This window comes from Carlito syrichta, unplaced genomic scaffold (genome assembly GCF_000164805.1).
Source record: "Carlito syrichta isolate Samal-C Ts95f unplaced genomic scaffold, Tarsius_syrichta-2.0.1 Scaffold308794, whole genome shotgun sequence".
Lineage (NCBI taxonomy): Eukaryota > Metazoa > Chordata > Mammalia > Primates > Tarsiidae > Carlito > Carlito syrichta.
In genome coordinates, this window is record NW_007252890.1 from 258,039 (window position 1) to 275,152 (window position 17,114).

General features: G+C 49.5%; 1 pseudogene; it reads left to right on the forward strand.

Annotated features, from left to right (window-relative positions):
• The window catches only part of LOC103268159, a 48,760-nt pseudogene extending 33,991 nt beyond the window's left edge, over nt 1-14,769 (forward strand).
• The last annotated feature ends 2,345 nt before the right edge of the window (nt 14,770-17,114 follow it).

Below are 17,114 nucleotides of genomic sequence, written 5' to 3' on the forward strand. Positions count from 1 at the left end.
AGTTGCCCAGACTGGTCGTGAATCCCCGGGATCAAGCAATCCTCTCGCCTCGGCCTCCCAAAGTGCTGGGATTATAGGCCGAGCCACCGTGCCCGGCTGTCTCTCTTCTTATAGCTAATGAGTCACTAAGTTCTATTGTTCTTGCTTCAAAATAGACATAATTTTACATTTTTATTATCACCAATGCCTTGCGTGTAAATAGCTATACTAAGCTCTTTATTTTTATTTTTTCATTCACTTTTAAATTTAAGTTTATGTATGAAAAGTGCACTAAGCTCTTTAATTGGCCTCCCCAGTTCCAGTGTATCCCTCCCTGAGTCTTTCTCAAATGCCCCAATAATTTTCTTTAAGTGGTGCTTTATCTTTACCTAACTTTATCCCTAACCTTTCTGTACTATTTTCTACTTCTTGAGTCTGGGCCTCAGCCTACCCTTCAGGACCCTCCATGTCTGCCTATACCTCAAACACTCACAAAGGAGTCTTCCTCTTCATGCCCTGCTCCTGCTTCTGGCTTCCAGATGGCTTTATTCTGCTCCTCTGGGCACTAGATCTTGTCTACAAGATAAGATCTAGTCATAGCTGTTTTTTCCCATGAAACGCTCAGTCCTGGTGGCGTTCCTGCATCTCTGAAGGTCCCTGATACCAGTAGGTGGCACTATTGGTTTACACGCTTACTGTTGTTTTGCGTCTGTCCCTAAGCATCATGCAATGGTGTCTTCTCTCCAACTAGAGGGTTAGCTTTGTTAGGAGACTTGTTGGGTCGTGTACTGAGCGTGTTGGTTCCTTAATGACAATCACATAAGAGCCTATGTTATGCGAGTTATGCAGCTGAACTATTTGTTTATCTCCTCTGATTTCCAGAAAGTCATGGTTGGAGATGCCTCAGAAACTGCTCTTTTGAAATTCTCAGAGGTCATTTTGGGTGATAAGATGGAAATTAGAAAAAGAAACCACAAAGTCACTGAAATCCCTTGTAACTCTACCAACAAATTTCAGGTGAGTTTTCCTCACAACTGGCAGCCTTTATTATCACCAGGATGCTATTTCTACGCACATATCCTTTGGTTAACCCTTATTTAAAAACAGTCTTCGGCCAGGTGTGGTGGCTCACACCTATAATCCCAGCACTTTGGGAGACCAAGGTGAGAGGATTGCCTGAGCCACTGGTTCGAAACCAGCCTGGGTGACTTGGTAAGGACTCATCTCTACAATACATAAAAAAATTAGCTGGGTATGGTGGCGCATACCTGTAGTTCCAGCTTCTTGGAAGGCTGAGGTGGAAGGATCACCTGAGCCCAGCAGGTAGAGGCTGTGGTAGCTGTGAGCATGCCATTGCACTCCAGCGTGGGTAACAGAGTGAGACTCCAAATTAAAAAAAATAAATATAAATAGTCCTTGGGGATGCAGGATGTGTTTGTGTGGTTCGCCTAAGGCACATTACCCTTGTGGCATCCTTCCCTCTCTGAAGTAGGGGGGAGAGAACAGCAGGGCTCTTGTGAGGCCTGGCTGCTCTTGTGGATGCTCTACCACATCACATGCACATTCACATACACATGCATGCACATTCATACACACAGTCACAGACATCACACACACATATACGGCCACACGCACACATTCACTCAGTCACACACATCATAACACATACATACACACTCATACATACCACATGGTCTCACAACCACACATTCACTCAGTCACACACACATCAAATTCACTCATACACACATATATTCATATTCACATTTACTCACAGTGGCACACATCACATGCACTCTCACACACTCACACACGCACCACACCATTGGATCTTCTGCATATGTGAGGAGCAACAGCCACATCTTGAAGAGGTGGGGTAGCCCAGTGAGAACTCACACTTACCACACACCTCATAATCCAAGCACTTGGCCTGCATGGTCTCATTAACCTTTGCCACAAGCCTATGAGATAGGACTAACTAATCCCAACTTGTAGATGAGGAAACAAGTCCTTAGAAGGTATTGACACAACCGGAGTCACACAGCACCCCTGGGGCATAGCCACCTTTCATAAGTCTGACTCCAAAGCCCATGATTTTCCACCACAACACAGAGGCAGGAAAGTCTAGTGAACAAGCTTAGCCCTTGTGAAGACATGTGAACAGCCCTGCAGGTGACCAGTCCCATTGCTGTCTGCTTCTGTCCTACATGTTGGTAGGGATTCCCTTTCCACCAGTCCTCAGGAAGGAGCTGTCTGTCCTTACCTGGTTTCTCCAACAGGACGGGGTGGTTCACGACCAACCATCTCCATCCTTCTCATGCCAAGTGGCAGTATACAATCTAAGGTCCTGATACTGATGGGATCTCAAGCTGAAAGTTGGGGCCAGTGTCATGGACTTTAGAAGTAGGATAACCATAGCCGTGTGTGTGTGTGTGTGTGTGTGTGTGTGTTGTAGGTTTCTAGTGTCATTTACCATCATTATGTGGATGGAATTTAGGGCTGGAGAAGCACTCTTTGTGCTGCATAAGTTGTCTTTGTGGATAATGAACCCAGAAAAAAGGGCAGCTGGCTAAATAGACAACTGACAAAAGCGTAGGGTGCAAAATTCTAAAGCCAAGAAGTTGGATCTCTTAAATAAGCTATCCGTGAGCATGGGATGAGCAGCAGTCCTAAATAGTAGCAGTCATAGCAGCCATTCTGAGCTAGCTCCCTCGTGTGTTAAATCGCCCATTCCTAGGACTCCAGAAGGCAGGTAGGGGTGAGGAGCCGGAAGTGCAGAGTATCAGCACACAGTGAAGGCCAGGCTAGAGGATCTCCCAACTGGAACAAGACTCAGAGCCCTGTCGAAGCTCTGTCTTCCACGATCGAGGAACTCCCTGTCATGAGAAGTGGGACAAAGCAGGTTCCATGAGACCTCGAGGCCTCGTGTGTGGGCTGGGGAGGAAGCGGCTGACAGAGTGGGGCTGGAGGGGAGGGGCCTGTGCACGTGTCCATGAAGTTGCTGATGCTCCCGAGACACCCCTGGGGCCGTCCTGTGCGCACGTATGAGCGGCACTCAGCCCTGGCAGGAATTGGGGTGCTGGCCTTGGAGCGCGGTCTCTGCTGAACCCTTCAGCTGGAGGAAAAACAAGGGAAAGTCCAAGTCGATCTTAGAAGAGCGACTCCTCAGACAAGTCCGTGAAAATATTTAAAGTCGTCTATGGAAAATTACAGTGTCTTATGAAGTTTTATAGAGAGATGAGTATATTTAATTTGAAAGATGACCCTTTCTAGCCTCTGTGATTCAGGGCAGGGGCCCTGGAGTCTGCCAGCCTGGGCTCAAAGTCCAGCTCAGTCACTGATGTGTGACCTTGTACAAGCCATTGAACCTTGTCCTTCAGTTTTCTCCAAATGCAATGATGACAGTACCCCTGGTCTCAGGGTTGTTTTGGGGATTGAGTTACTGTGGACAGCACTTAGAACAGTACCCATGTGGTACACACTATAAACGTGTTTATTATCGTTCCTATGTTTTAAATGTGAAAAGCCTTATCTTTTAGAAAGTGCTGATGATTACAGATGGGAGGATGGTGTGGTTAGGTTTTTGTTTGTTTTCTTAGTGTCTTTATTTGTCCATTAATAAAAGGGAGGAGGAAGACGATCGCAACCCTATTTATTCTATAGTATTTTTTGTGCTCATTTTTGATATCTAGAAGTCCAAGAACCACTGATTTGACATCAGTTGTTGGATCCAAAATGGTAGCTCTTTCCTCTGTCACTTATTTTCTCCCATACGCTCAAACTTCCTGAAATTCCTCTTGAGAGCTTAGAGGAGTTCCTGATGTATAATAAGGGCCGAGTAAGAGTTGTTTTGTTCTTGTGTAGATATCTTTCACAATTCTTCCTGATTACTCTATTAGGAGGGATCTAGAAGCAGCACTACTAGGTGGAGGGCATCCTGTTAAAAGTGGGACACCCATGACTTGGCTGCCTGTGAAAGTCTGCTTCCTCACACTCACCATTTTTCTTAACATTCAGGCAAGATAACTGGATTGACAGGGAGCTGCAAGGCTCAGGGACTCCTGCAGCTTCAAGGAGACAGGCTCAGAATGGCATGGGTCCGAGGAGCCAGTGGTCCAGAGGGAGGGGATGAGGGATGGGGATGCTTGCAGCCTCACCTTGCCAGGACTCCAGGAGGTCTACAAGGCACAAGTCTTCCCAGCTGGCATCCATGTCTGGATTCTCTAAAGCAGCCAGTGCTGGTGTGTAAGCCATGCCCCTGTTGTGTGGATTTCCGGGCCTGGACTCTGCACGTGACCTAACCACAGATGTGAAAAAGAGAGACGTGCCAGGCTGTTGTGTTCTCCGTTCCCCACGTTTGGAGCATGTTTTAGGAAAGGCAGCTTCCCCTTTCTGTACCTCACTACTCCATTCTCCCTTCACAGCTCTCCATCCACAAGACAAAGGACCCTGGGGACTAGTGCTTCCTCCTGGTGATAAAGAGCATCCCTGAGCGCATCCTAGCGTGGTGCAGCACCATCATGGTGCACAGCCAGAAGCAACCGCTGGACAACAGTGCGGTCCAGGCCTTCCACACAGCCTACATGGAGTTGGGCGGGCTGGGCGAGCGTGTGCTGGGTGAGTTGGGCGTTGAGACATGCGATGGGGGCCCTGGGATCCACAGAGTGTCCACAGTGAGCATGTGGGGGAGGGCAGGATGAGAGGAGGGGTTGAAGAGGTGATGGTTCCAGCAGGTGGGGCCACATCCCCAGAAGCAGCCACAGGGAGGATTCTGGAAGGAGTTACATATTAAACTAGGCTTCAATGGTGGGGGCTAGGCTTGCAGGGGGTGGGGGCGTATCCAAGCAGAGAGAACAATACTGTCTAAGCCCAGAGGCATGAAAGGCAGGTGTGTGAGCATGGTGGGGTGCCTGGCTAGGTGGAGATCTCAGACTAGAGGAGATAGCGCAGTCATGAAAACAGGCCCAGGTGAAAGTCGCTATACAGAGGTCCAGCTGTGTAAGCGAGGAGTCAGGCTCTGTCCTCTGGGGAGCATTGAGGGCTACCCAGCAAGAGGAGGCTGCCCAGAGTCCCAGGGTAGCCAGGGCAGTCCTCAGCACTGCAGGGAGTGAACACCGTGGGTCTCAGTGGGAGGAGGCTGAGTGAAGGGGACAGGGAATTGATCAGCATGTGAGGGCGTGGAGGAGGGTCAGGGGCCAGGGAGGCAGATGTGGTAAAACTAGCGACTTAACAGAGGAGACCAGAACATTTAAAAATAAGGCTGGCTGGGCTCAGTGGCTCAGCCTGTCATCCCAGCACTTTGGGAGGCCAGGCAAGTGGATTGTCTGAGCCTGCGGGTTCCAAACTAGTCTGGGCAACTTGGTAAGACCTCCTGTCTACAATAAATAAAAAACTAGCTGGGTTTGGCAGTGTGCATCTGTAGTTCCAGCTACTTGGAAGGCTGAGGCGGAAGGATCGCCAGAGCCCAGCAAGTCAACACTGGGGTGGCCATGAGTGTGCCACTGCACTCCAGCCTGGGCGACGGAGTGAGGCTGCAACTCAAAATAAATAAATAAATAAAAATGATAAGCCTTCTCTTTAGCAGCTAGGAAAAATGTGATGCCTATTACCGAGACTGGATGTTAAGGAAAGGAGCCTTAGAAATGAAACCACGGTAGGAGGAGCCTGATGGGTACCTGCGGTGGCATCACAGGGACAATGTTCTGTTGCCGGTGTCAGGGTGAATGAAAGCACCTGTCCAGACCCACAGACTAAGAAAGGATTCCAAGTCTGGTGCAGGGTTCATTAAATACCATGAGAGCTCTGGCCATTGAGTTGGAATGGCAGAATGTGGGATTAAATAACTCGCAGCACCAGGTAATCCCCTTTTCAATTTGCATCAATCCCCTTCCAACTAGAGTCGTTCCATGAACCTCACCTGACATCTGTTTCTGCTATGGGCCGAGCTGAAAGAAATTGGGTGTAAATTCTCGTCACATGCCCTCGGTGGTCCCAGCAGACACAGGCATCCCTTCTGTCTGAGCTGTGAGAGGCTGGTGCCCTCTGAGAAAAGGATGGGTCTACCCCACTCCACAGGGCAGTCGTGGCTGCCATTCCAACTCTGCTCTGCCATATTCCCCTGCCTTGTATGCTGTATCCTTTCAACTCTCCGTCAGGCTCCCCTAACTAGGACATCTTCAGAAGTCAGGGCTGTTCACTCTTGGTCTTTATATCTCTAGAACATAATAGAGATACTAGTGAGCACACATAAACTATTTTTGGAGGAAATATGTCTTTCTTTAAAAAAAAACAAACCATGCAGTATGGAATTGACAGAATTAAACAATCCTAGTGTGTTTTAATGTGATGGTAACATAGCAAAGGATTGAGAGCCTTTCAACATGTTCTCAACTTTTGTCTTGTCTTTTCTTACTCTGGGTTCACTGACTCCCAAATGTATCCCTATTCTAGGCTTCCGTCATCTCTACCTACCAGCAGACGAGTTTCCAGAAACCTGTGTTTGACACAGATGCCATGAACTTTCCCACCTCCAGGATGGGCTTTGTGGGGCTCTTGTCAATGATCGACCCCCCCATCCACTGTGCTGGATGTAGTCACCAAATGGTGCCATGTGGGGATCAAGGTGGGAGCTATTTTCCTGACTCATGTGGCATCTCTTTCAATAACAGCTGTTGTAAGAGGTAGTCAGTGTTTAGATCTCGCCAAGTAAATGTCACAGTTCCTTTTTTTAATATCTCGACTTGCACTGCGCTGAGATTTCAGTAACTGCCTTGTAAAAGTTAAATGCATGTGTCTGTGTGGGATAAATTGTAACAGTAACCAGCATAACCTTGCCTTGCCATGGTCCGATCTTGCCCTAGACCATGATAGAAAAGAAAAGGTTTTATTACTTGATCCTAAGGTTCACCTCTGCAGCCCATCTTCGGAATTCCAGTCACCTATGAATTCCAGTCCCAGACTGCCCCAAGTCGATATCCATAGGCCCTTTCACAAATAAAATGATGTCAAAGGAGAAGGGCTTCCTCTCGTGTTACAGGAGGAAGTGTAAGAAGCTTAGGAGTAAGGGTAATCCCAGTGGGATCAGTGTTCTAAAAAGATAGTTGGGCCTTTGATCCAGGGCTTCCCACAAGGCAAACCCGAGTGATCACCAGTCATACTCCCCAGGATCACCAGAGTGGGCAGTATGGGCCATTCCGACCTTGGCCAGCCAAGTTCTTCATCATCCATGACCTCTTGGTGGTCTGTGTTCTAAGTTATCATGGTTACTGGTGATCATCCCATCACGGTCAAAGCCATCGTCAAGAGTGTGGGCATCATCTCAGCCAACAGTGAGACAGTGGAAGACATTGCAAATCGTCTCAGCATTGCTGTGGAGCAAGTTAACAAATGGTAAGCACAGATGCAGCCCGCAGGAGCTCCGGTGCGGCCCTCAGGGCCCCCCTGGCTCTAGACAATTGTGCTGCTTAGAACAAGCCACCTGTATGCCAAACACCCTCTGGGGGTAATGCTAGGCTAGGCTGCTTTGATCTGTGATTCACATACCCATGTACTCACCCCAGATTTCATTGAGCACCTAGCATGTGCCAGGCACTGTATTAACACCATGAAAAGGACCATTTCTAATCCTCGTCTGAAATTTCAAAAGCCAGTGAACTAACTCTGAAAACCTATGTGCCTAGTTTAGACTAAGAAAAAACGAAACAAAGGGAGTATATGAAATCACTTGCCAGTGATCCAGGTGTATGTTGAGGAACAGTAAAGAACACTTTGGTTTCACGCACCCCCCGCCCCTCCGCAAGAGGGCATCTTGGGTATTTCCCTCCCAGCTGACTTCCCAGCTGAAGCATTTGTTTCTTTTTTTTTGGTAGTAAATAGAATGGAAGCTTCCTAAGGAAAGCATTTGTCCTTGTTTCTCTTCGTTCTTTTAAATTTAATTCATTCATCTACTCACTCATTCATCTATTCTTTCAGCAGTTGTTGAGTACCAGCTGTACACCAGGCACTGTGTTTGGCCTAGAACTATAGCAGCAAACAGGACAATGCTATCCACACCATCGTGGAGCTTTTCCTCTAACCAGGGAGATAGGAAAAAACCCCAGTGGTGACCTGGTCAGTGTAATGAAGGAGAGGCCTGGGGATGAGGGGGCTGGGTGTAGAGGGGAGAGGCCAGGCTGAGCATGGTTTCAGTGAGGCAGAGACTCCAAAACATCAAGTTGACGAGAACTCTCATCAGCTGGTTTGTGCTTTCATGCATGTGGAAGGAAGAGGCAAAGACCAATGAACACCTTTGAGTGACCCAAGCACTTAGGCCTTTAAGAAACAAGGAGCTGTCAGGTAGTAGTATTACAGGCAGCAGCACCACCTCAGACGACCAACCAGCATCCCAGACTCTGGGACTGCAACAGTATCCAAAGTCCAAGAGTCCTCTGTTGCTCTTTCATATAAATGATAAACTGCTATGAAAATAGGCTTGGGGTTTGTTTGTTTAGTCTCTAAAATTTTACATTACACATTTTTTTTCTTTTAACAGTTTTTATCGAATGTCGTATATGCAGTTACTTGATTCCTGCATCTTCTCAACAATTTCTTCCTTATATTTATCCTTTTTCTTCTCTGCTTGGTGAGATTTGGCTTTTCATTTCAGGATCTCTGTGCAGTTTTAGCCTAGTGACAACTACCTGCTGGGGTGAACATTCACAGGGACTTGGTGCCATCAGGCTCTCCCACTGTGCCCATTCAGTGTAGATGACATGTTCCTTCCTGTGTCCTGGACCACTTTGCCAGTTTGTCCTACATAGTGTCTTTGCATAACCTGAACAACTTCTCTCAGATGGGTCTGGACGGGACATTGTAGTCCTATCTCAGTGCTTTGGAAAGGGGGAAGGACGTCATCTTCCCACAAATGTCGGAATGCATATTGAAATGCCTCTTGTGGCTCTTGCTTTGGTCAGAAGCCACAATGGGATTGACCTTCATGATGACCACTGCCATGTCCGTGATGGCCACAGAAGGGAAGAGTGGATTAGACATTTTCACACAAGCCCTCACACTAAGTGCAGTGGATGCTTTCATGAATGTTTTCTGTTATCAGCTCTAGTTTCGTAGCCATATAAAAATTTGTATTGTGGCAGGTGTAAGGGGAAAGGAAACACCCTTTCCTTCCTACCTTCTATATTTTCAACCGGCAGTTAGGAAGACCTACAGTTTGAGTCAAGTGCTAAAATTCCAATACTTGGCACCAAGAGGAAAAACAGACCAAAAAAGCACAAACTTATAAATTGCAAAGAAAAAGGCGTGTGGTGTTTTGCACCTACAGCCTTACAGCTGGCATTCGAAAGCTGACATGAGGGCTGGCCAAGGGTGGCTGAGGGGAGATCTGTCCATACCTTGAGAGGGAGCAGGGCCCACGGAGGCCTTGGGATGGTAGAGACGCAAGGGTCTCAGACCTGAGAGGGCCCCGGGGGCTGGAAGGAGAGCCCGCGGGGAGACACGGCTGGTGGCACAGATGCAACTGGCCTTGCGAATCATGCTAGGGCTCCTGGGCCTGCTGCGAGCACAGGGAAGTCCTGAGGATCCCAGCTGGGGGTGGTGCAGTCGGCGCTGCATAGTCAACAGTCCCTGGAACCGAACTCTCGTGGTCAGCAGAAAACAGTGTAGCTCTAAGACCCCAGCAGACCTTTCCATTGCGCAGCACATACACATGGTGGACACTCGGTAAATCTGAAGTAAACAACAGGAGCAAAGAGTTATTACCTATAAGGAAGTTCCAGGATCCAAGACATGTAAACGGGCAGTTGTGCAACCTCCTTCTACGAGTGAAGGAAAGCTTTGCTCCAAGAAGCACCTCTCTCACCCCCTCGGTAGGAAAAGGGTTACATGACTTTTTATTCCTGTGTCATATGATACCAGGAAATGTTTTGGTTTTTTTTAGCCCCAGTTTGCCATTTTAAAAGGGAGACCACAAGAGCGTTAAGTGCCAGGGATGCTGGGTTCCAGGTGGAGTCAAAGAGCCATCAGCCCACATCCAGGAACAGTTTCCACCTAAGACCTGGAATCAGGTCTTGCCTGGTTTCTCCTGGCCCTTCCAGGGACGCCAAGGCAGCCATGGTGACTGACATGCAGCTGAAGGACATGAACCTGGATGTCCCCCTCAGTGGAAGCTAATCATCACGGAGGGTTGTCAGCAGCAGGTGTGTGGATGACAATGTCTAGAGGACTGACCAGGACCTTTGCTGTCTTTGGGGGAATGCAGAGCAGGGGTCTGGACCTCAGACCAGGCTGTGGCACTTTTGAAGCCCCTCCAGAGAGGGTTCCTGGCCCATCCTCGTGGCATGACCTCTCCACCATCGCAGGGAGCTCACCCTGTCCTCCTTCCAGACCCTGACCACATGCCTCAGCAGGGTTGACCCCACCTCTGTGTTTATCACAAGAGTCCAGGGGTTCTGGAGTGAAGTGCTTGCCTCTGGTGGGTGTGAGTCAGGAGATTGAAAACTGCAAGGGTATAAAATGCAGAATGTGAAGACAAGGTGTGAAATGCCCTGTGAACTTGAACACGTGAGGTTTTCCCCATGTGAACACGGCTTGTTGGGGCTCCCTGTTCTTGTGTCTTATCCCTGAATTCACCTTCCCCTGGGTCCTGCACTTCTGCTACAGGTGTCCTCACGGCCTCAACTCAACGGGAGACCAGGTCACTTGTGCACACCCTGTGACCATTCGTCCCACTTTCTCCCCAATCCCCACAGGCTGCGGTTGTTGCAGTGACGGGATGGAGTGAACGACTCTCCGGCGCTCAAGAAGGCAGACATTGGGATCGCCATGGGCATTGCGGGTTCCGATGCAGCCAAAAATGCCGCCGACATGATCTTGCTGGATGACAGCTTCGCCTCCATCCTCACAGGCATGGAGGAAGGTGAATGAGGTGGTGGGTGGTCTTCCCGAGGGCCGGTCACCGGGGCCTAGAGGCAAGCCTGGCAGGGAGGAGCATCTCTTCCTAGGCCGCCTTATCTTCGATAACCTCAAGAAGACCATCACATACACACTGACCAAGAACATCGCCAAGATGTGTCGCTTCCTCATCTACGTTATCGTGGGGCTACACCTGCCCATTGGCACTGTCACCATCCTATTCATTGCACTGGGCATGGACCTTGTAAGTGGCACTGAGGGAACATGGACTGGTGACCACCTCAGGGGAGCGAAGGCCTGGGTCATTCCTCCAAAGGCCAGTGGGTGGACAAAGTCAGTGCTTCTCAAACTCCCATGGGGCCTGTAGCTCTAACCAGCTTCCAGGTGGGCCACACTTCCACGCAAGGGACTGGGGACATCGTCACATGTAGAAACTTAAAACCACTTCACTCCATGGATAGTTTTTCGAGACATGAATGTTTTCCAAAACATAAAAAATAGGCCATTGTTAGCCGGGCGTGGTAGCACGTGCCTGTAGTTCCAGCTACTTGGAAGGCTGAGGCCGAAGGATCGCCGGAGCCCAGCAGGTTGAAGCTGTGGTGGCCGGGAGCGGCCACTGCACTCCAGTCTGGGTGACAGAGTGAGACTCCAACTCAAAAAAAAAAAAATAGGCCATTGGCCAGTGCCTCCCTCATCTTTGGGGAAACTGAGCCATCACTCCTGTAGTCTCTGTGATGCTGGGAGCTGAGCAGCTAACATGATGGTCCCACAGCTGCCCCTTGTTGAGTAAAAGAATCTTCTCCAAAGCCCCGCTTAAACACAGTAAGAAGCATCAGTGATTAAGGCTTTATACAAGCTTGACTGACAGTAATTGTCACCCAACCTTCCCTTTTTCTCCTATATATCCATTTAAAGAAGCCCATGACAATGACCCATATGGCCAGGGTTACGTGGGCCGCTGGGAAGGCAGCAGAGCAGGCTGAGTTCACGGGGGAACAGCCCTGCACACTGCCTCCCTGTCCTTCCTTTTTTAGATAGCACCTGGGGTCACTGTCCAAGGTCTTTAGATGTGCTTATTCTGCTCCTCCCAGTGCTCTGCAGGGGCCATCCAAGAACCTGTTAGAAATGCAGGCTCTCTGGCCCCAGCCCAGGCCTTCCAAGTCAGGACATCGGGGTATTAGGGCACTATGATCTGTCTTTAATTTGCCCCCCAGGTGGGAGGACCTGTGAGAGAACCGCTGTTCTGCCACACAGACTTGGGTTTCAGTGGCTCTCCAGAGGGGAGCAGGGCACGAGGCCTTCTCCCTGGAGAAAGGCAGTGTTCACAACCAGCATTGCTTAGAACCACCAGCACCTGGTGTTAGAAAACTGGTTGGGTTTTTTTTTAGTTACATGGTCTCATTTTGTCAGCCAGGCTAGAGTGCAGTGGCTAATCATAACTCACTACAGCCTCAGACTCCTGGCTCAGGTGATCCTACCACCTTAGCCTCCCAAGAAGCTGGGACTACAGGGTCATGCCAATATGCTTGACCAAGTTTTTAATATTTTGTAGAAGTGAGGTCTTCCTAGTTGCCCTAGTTCCTGGTTGGTCTCAAACTCCAGGGTTCAAGCAGTCCTCCTGCCTCAGCCTCCCAAAGTGCTGGGATTATAGGCACTGCCGTCTCTCCTGATGTGGGCAGAGCAGAGTGTCCACGTTGGGCTTCACCAGCCTCGCCCCCTAGATCCCCTCCATTGCCCTGCCCTACTAGAAGGCTGAGAGCGACATCACGAATAGGGAGCCTCACCACAAGAAGAGGGACAGGCTGGTGAACATGCTGCTGGCTGTGTTCTCTTACCTGTATATTGGTACAGCAAGGGCATGCCTCCCTGTCACACCAGGCTGTTCACTGGAGTCCCACAGTCAGAAGTGTAACTTCTTCTGGGTGGACTTGGGAGGGACGGAGGAGATGGCCGAGGCAGCCCTCAGAGCTGTCCTGGACCTGAGCGGGATCTCTCGTTCTTCCAGGCCTCATGCAAGCCCTGGGGGCGTTCCTTGTGTATTTCACTGTCTATGCACAGGAGGGCTTCCTGCCCAGCACCCTCATCAACCTGTGGGTGGAGTGGGAAAAGGATGACGTGAACGACTTGGAGGACAGCTACGGGCAGGAGTGGGTGAGCGGTAGGAGCCCTGGGCAGAACCTCCAGGTCCCTAAATGGCCTGTGAAAACAGCTTGGTCAAGGGCTCAGAGCCCCTTGGTAACACTGGCTGGCCCCTGCCAGGACTCAGGATGCAACCTTGTCTCTAACTACACCCCAACAACTCCCTTCTTTTACACTAGCTTTGCCACTGACTTGGAAGAGTGATCAGCCCAATGCCCATGGTTAGGTCAAATAATTGAACATCTCTCCCTACTCACCTGTCTCAAGGAACAATGTTTCTTTCCAAACATATGAACGTGGTCTGGTTGGGTCTCGGTGGAGCAGGGCAGAGAGAAGATAAGCAGAACTGCACTGAAGCCCCCCGGAGTGTCCCCCAGGCCTCATGGCCTCTTCCTTCTTTGCCCATTAACAGTCACGGTACCAGTGACAGTACCTAGAGTGGACAGGCTACACAGCTTTCTTTGTTGCCATCATGATCCAGCAAATAGCTGACCTGACCATCAGGAAAACTGACAGGAATTCCCTCTTCCAGCAGGGTCATCAGGTTCCATTGTGTCTGGCCTCATGGGACAGTCCTGGGCACTCATGATGGGATGATGAGGGCCCCTGCTTCACAAGACCAACTCTGGCCACATCTGCCGCTCAAGAGCCATCGGCTCTGTCAATGGCACGCTCGGCTGGGTTCACGGACAAGGCCATGGGAATTCAGAGTCTGCTTCTGTGTGTCTTGTAGAAATAAAGTCATCTGGATGGGGATCACCTCACAGATCATCATCACACTGATCCTCCCCTATGGCCTCGGAAGTGTCACTGCCCTGAGCTTCACCACACTCAGGCGAGTTCCCCTTCGCCAGCACTGAGGACATACCAGCCCGTGTCCTAAGCTGTCACAGCCTCAGCAAACATGAGGATTTCCAGGGCTTCTCCCCCAAGTCTTTCAAAAGAGATCACACTGTTGGGCGTGGTGGCTCATGCCTGCAATCCCAATACTTTAGGAGGCAGATGCTGGAGGATTGCTTGAGCTTAGGAGTTTAAGAATAGTCTGGGCAACGTCACAAGATACTGCCTCTACAAAACATTTTAGAAAATTAGCCAGGCTTGGTACACTCCTAGAAGGATCACCTGAGCCCAGGAGGTCAAGGCTACAGCGAGTTGTGATCATGCCACTACACTCCAGCCTCAGCAACAGAGACCCTGCTTTCAAAAACTAACTAAAATCGAAAAATTTTAAAAAGAGGTCACACCAATTCCATGCTCTGTGAGCCCAAGGCTTTATCTGCCAGTGTCCCAGGAGAGGGGTTTTCCTAACCTCACCAACCCACCTCCCCCAATCTAGCAGGTGCTTCAAAGGCAGAGGTTGCTTCTAGCAGTCACTGTCCAGGTTAAATCTGAAGGTTCCCAGTTTTATGTTGTGGGACCCCATGGACTTGTGGTTCTTTCCAGTAAAGCAGGAGAATGAGTGGGAGACCCCTGCCTGTGTGCCAGGTGGGCTGTCCCTGTGGACAAGATGGGGCTCACCCTCCAGGCCTTCTGCCTCCAGGCCTCAGTATTGGTTTGTGGCTGTGCCGCATGCCATTCTGATTTGGGTGTATGACAAGGTGCGGAAGCTCTTCATCAGGCTCTACCCTGGAAGTGAGTAGCTAGTGCATGACTTCTGAGGCTGTTTACCTCTTCAGCAGACTCTCTGTTTCTGATGTGTGTTTTTCTACTTCTGCAGGCTGGTGGGACAAGAACATGTATTATTAAGACCACCCACTTCCCATGTCTTCCATCCCCCCTGGGGGATGCTCTCTGCTTTCCAGGGGAGCCCTGTGCATCAAAATCCACATGAGGGAAACTGCCCTGAAGAAAACTGTATGCAGGAGACTCAGCAAGGTTTTCTGCTAAAAGCTGAGACTCGATTATTTATATATGATTTTCATCCCTGGTTCCATCTCCTTATTTTAAAATATATGAATTTTGGCCAGGTGCGGTGGCTTAAGCATTTTGAGTGACCTAGATGAGAGGGTTGCTGGGTCCAAGGGTTCAAGACCAGCCTGGGCAACTTGGTGAGACTTCATCTCTATAATAAATCAAAAAATTAGCTGGGCATGGTGGTGCTGTGTCTGTAATTCCAGCTACTTGGAAGGCTGAGCCCAGCAGGTTGAGACTGCAGTAGCCGTGAGTATGCCACTGCAATCCAGCCTAGGCAACAGAGAGACTCCCGACTTAAAAAAAAAAAAAGTGAATTTCAAGGTAGCAATACAGGAAAGGAAGTAAGTACTTGTATGTGTATAAGCTCCCTGATGTTAAGTAGTCTTGCCGGGCTTGGTGGCTAAGCCTGTAATCCTGTGCCTTTGGGAGGCTGAGGTGAGTGGAATGCCTCTGCCCGTGGGTTCGAAACCCGCCTGGGCAGCAAGACCTCATCTCTACAATAAATCAAAAAATCAGCTGGGCGTGGTAGCGCATGCCTGTAATTCCGGCTACTCGGAAGGCTGAGGTGGAAGGATCGCTGGAGCCCAGCAGGTCGGGTCTGCGGTGGCCGGAAGCGGCCACTACACTCCAGTCTGGGCAACAGAGTGAGAGTCCAACTCAAAAAAAAAAAGCAGTCTTGGATAACCCAGGGGGTTGCTGGGGTCTGCTGTACGCCAGATAGGATTGATCAGATCCCTTTCCATGCCCTAGTCAAGGTCCAGTGACTTCCCTGAGGTTACTATGAACCTCTCAGGAACATCATTCTCACCATCACCTTCCTCAAAAAATATTAACTTGGCTGCAACTTGGAAGCAGATGGGAGTGGCAGCGGATAGGTCACAGCAGCACCAGGACCTCAACGTTGACTCCTTGAAGGCCCTGGCCACCTGGCCATGACAGTTTTCCTGGCCACATCACTCTCACCCCACCTCTAGTCACCTCTCAGCACTTTCATGCCCCTCCCCCATTTCTGCCAAACCCCCAAAATTGAGCACCAAGTCCATCGTGTATATCCTCACTCAAACTGCTCAGCTGACCCCACGGGCTTTCTTCACTAGGATTCAGCACCAGTGGACAGTCATTGTCTTTTTTGTTATTAGTTGGAGTCTCACTTTATTGTCCAGGCTGGGGTGCAATGGCAGGTTCACAGCCACCACAGCCTCGAACTGCTGGACTCAGATAATCTTTTTACCTCAGCCTTCCAAGTAGCTGGAACCGCAGGCATGCACCACCAGGCTTTGCTAACTTATTGTAGAAAAGAGGTCTCGCCAAGTGGCTCAGGCTGATCTCAAACCCCTGGGTGCAGACAGTCCTCTCACCTGTCTCCCAAAGTGCTGGGATTACAGGCGTGAACCACTGCACCCAGCATAGAGCAGCTTTCACAGGCCGTTTAGGGACGTGGAAGTTCCGCCAGGCCCATTGTGGTTTCAATAGTATTTATTTCTTGCAAAACAGTTGCCACCGGGCTCGGTGGCTCAGCCTATAATCCCCTGCCTTTGGGAGGCTGAGGTGAGTCGATTGCCTGAGCCCGCGGGTTCGAGACCCGCCTGGGCAGCGAGACCTCATCTCTACAATAAATAAAAAAATCAGCTGGGCGTGGTAGCGTATACCTGTAATTCTGGCTACTTGGAAGGCTGAGGCGGAAGGATCACCGGAGCCCAGCAGGTCGAGGCTGCGGTGGCCGGAAGCAGCCACTGCACTCCAGTCTGGGCGACCGAGTGAGACTCCAACTCAAAAAAAAAACCAAAAAACAAAAAAAAAGTTGCCAAATGCACACCAGCAAGAATGTCATGTCAGTCATGTTTCATGTTTTAACTTGGGTGTATTCATATGTGACACACTCATGTTGACAGGGTGGGTGGGGCTTTGTTTTTAAGTAAAAGATGTTTTATAAAATCAGGTCTAATTGTTGTGTGCTAATTGATTCAAGTTTTTGTAGAATGCAAAGCACAGGACAAAAAAAATTACACGTGATTTCTTTCCTCTTTTTCTTTGTGATTGTTTTACCTGTCTGTGGAAAGTCTACAGATGGAGGATTTTCCTTTTGAATTCCCGGTGCTCCAGGCTGGGCCTTGTGGGGTCTGTGTTTCTGGGTTGTTTTACCTGTCTGTGGAAAGTCTACAGATGGAGGATTTTCC